General features: G+C 38.3%; 1 protein-coding gene across 8 annotated transcripts in view; it reads right to left on the bottom strand.

The window, feature by feature from the left end:
- LOC135115385 (probable E3 ubiquitin-protein ligase HERC4) overlaps positions 1-2,428 on the bottom strand; it is an 11,596-nt gene extending 9,168 nt beyond the window's left edge. For 3 of the 8 annotated variants that reach the window (XM_064032185.1, XM_064032155.1, XM_064032174.1), the window contains exon 1: positions 879-1,165. The gene's annotated coding sequence lies outside the window, so the exon portion shown is untranslated. Of the gene's footprint in view, positions 1-878; positions 1,259-2,201 lie in introns of those variants that run through there. The other 5 variants (XM_064032145.1, XM_064032200.1, XM_064032193.1 and 2 more) reach the window with 5 other exon arrangements.
- Between the last annotated feature and the right edge of the window lie 573 nt (positions 2,429-3,001).

Below are 3,001 nucleotides of genomic sequence, written 5' to 3'. Positions count from 1 at the left end.
AAATTCAAGGCAACACACACACACACACACACACACACACTGCATCACCATCTGTACAACGAAAGACAAGGCAACACACACACACACACACACACACACACACACACACACACACACACACACACACTGCATCACCATCTGTACAACGAAAGACAAGGCAACACACACACACACACACACACACACACACACACACACACACACACACTGTATAAGCATCTGTACAACGAAAGACAAGGCAACACACACACACACACACACACACATACACACACACACACACACACACACATACACACCAGAAACACCTAGAAACACCTAGAAACACAATTTTACTCCCAAAAACACCTAGAAACCCAAAAAACACTTAAATAACACTTAATTTCCTTTCAAAACACCCCAAAAGCACTCATTTCTTGCAAAAAAAACATCGAATAACACTTAATTTCCTTTCAAAACACCCAAAAAACACACATTTCTAGCCAAAAAACACTTAAATAACACTTAATTTCCTTTCAAAACACCCCAGAAGAGACACACACCTACCCAAGGACAGCGAAAAAACAACAATTTCTACCCAAACAAACTTGAAAAACACCAAAATCTAAAAAAAAACACAAAAAAATAAAAAAATATATAAAAAAACATCCCCTGCCTTTTTAAAACACCACAGAAACGGTGAATTCACTTAAAAAAAACACTGAAAGCACGACTATTCCCTTTCAAAACACCAAAAACTCTCACTTCTATTCCAAAATGCCTAGAAAAAAAAATTGCGTATTTAACTCAAAACACTTCATCTTATATTACAAGGCTGCCACATCACCACCACCACCACCACTACTACTACTACTGCTACTACTACTACGTTTGCTTACCTTTAAAACGCTGGAAATTCAGTGAAAATCTTTTCTTAATATTTCTTCTTTTCCTTCTCCTCTTCCTCCTTCCCTTCCCTCTTCTTCCTCCTCCTTCTTCATTTCTCCTTCTTTCCTCCTCTTTCTATTCTTCTCTATGCATGAAAACAGCTGGAAAATATAGGAAATAACACTAAATACTAATGGAAGGGCACTGGGAGGAGGGAAGGTCCAGGGTCTCGGTCCCCGGATGAAGGCGGCTGATGACGTCACGTCCGCCATATTTACGTTACGCAAATGATTTTGAAAATGACCCCTCGCAAAAATGGAGCTAGGCCGGAATGCTTTACATATTATGAAAGGGCATAATTTTAAATTAATTCTGGACATATAAAAATATTCCAAGCTTCAGTGATAATAAAGCTATATTTAAATAACTATATGAAAAAGTGTTCGAACAAACACGATAAAAAAATACATTCCAAAATCCACAAATCTCATTTCTCACGAACACAATACACTTTAAAAAATCGAAACTATTTTTACAAACAATCAGAAGTTAACCGGAAGCTGAAATAAATAAATAAATAATTTATAAATGTCGACTTTTTGAGTGTTCAACGGGTCTAAAACCCCTCTAAAAGTCCACGTATTTCACTCAAAAGCATCATAACATATTTAAAAGACAATAAACGATTTTTTGAGCCCATAAAATCTTGCCTAGCGGCTGAAATAAAAAATCATGTTTGGCGGTATGAAAAATTTAACGGCAAACAGCAACAATTATTTACGCTGAAACAACCTCATAATCGACATGTTTCCCTTAACACTCGCACGCAAAACACTCAAAACACCACCAAATATTTTTACAAACCATAAAATCTTAGTTAAAAAGCCTAAATATATAAGTTAAGAAAATAGAAAGAATATTGGAACCTGGGGTAGACTCTGGCAATCCATCATGGCGGCCGCGGGAGGGCTGGGAGGGGGCTCAGATGAAAACAAGGTTGGATATCTCTCTTTCCTTATTATTTGTGGTTGTTATGAAGGTTATTTCTCTGTTTTCTGGATTAATTTCAGCTGTGTGTATGCGTGTGTGTGTATATATATGTGTGTGTGTGTGTGTGTGTGTGTGTGTGTGTGTATATATATATGTATGCGTATGTGTGTGTGTGTGTGTGTGTGTGTGTGTCCGCCTCTATTCCATGATAAATAGCATTATTTTCTCTTCTCTTCTCCCCTTTTGCTATTAAGTATCAAGTATTTTCCAGGTATTTCCAGTGTTTTCCAGGTAGTGTCGTAGGTTGAAGCCAGACCTCTGCTACCTGTCACTACTAAACTCACCTTAATTGACCTCCTGTGCCTCTGTGGTCCCGTTCCCTGGTGTTTAAATGAAAAGAGGACACACACACACATCCGCACTGCACGGTGTTTCCCAGGTACACTGAGGAAGACAATAAAAAATAATAAATAAATAAAAAAAAATCCCAAAACGCCTGGAGCAGTCTGCCTCCCTCCCTCGGTGAAGGAGGTGGAAACAAGCGGACCCTCACCATGGGGTACAACCGGATACTTTAATTATATGGCAGGAAATGCGAGGGTACATTGACTTTATAAGCGAATACAAATGAAAAACATGTCACTTGAAGCACTGTGAGGTGTTAAGAGAGAGAGAGAGAGAGGGAGTCGGTTCCCCGCGCCAAATAGCCTATCACTTATAATTAAACCTTTAAATTGACGGAAACTCGAATAAAAGCATAGAAAACGAGAGGACTGAGTTTATAAGCGAACCTTAAAATTAATTAGAAGTTATGAAAGACACAGTAGACTGTTTATAATGATACTGAAGACTGAAAGAGTGAAAGGGTTAGCCTATCACTCACAATTTAACCATAAATTAATGAAAACTCCAATAAAATCATAGAAAACGAGTTAACCAATATCTTCACTCTTTCACCACTATTCTGTCCACCTCCGCAATGCAAGAGTCAACCAGTATATTCAGTCTTTCACCACTATTCTGTCCACCTCCCCAATGCAAGAGTCAAGCAGTATATTCAGTGTTTCACCACTATTCTGTCCACCTCCCCAATGCAAGAGTCAACCAGTATATTCAGTCTTTCACCACTATTCTGTCCACCTCC

This window comes from Scylla paramamosain, chromosome 2 (genome assembly GCF_035594125.1).
Source record: "Scylla paramamosain isolate STU-SP2022 chromosome 2, ASM3559412v1, whole genome shotgun sequence".
Taxonomy (NCBI): domain Eukaryota; kingdom Metazoa; phylum Arthropoda; class Malacostraca; order Decapoda; family Portunidae; genus Scylla; species Scylla paramamosain.
Note: the sequence above shows the minus strand (reverse complement) of the source record. Positions and strands in the feature narration are given on the sequence as shown.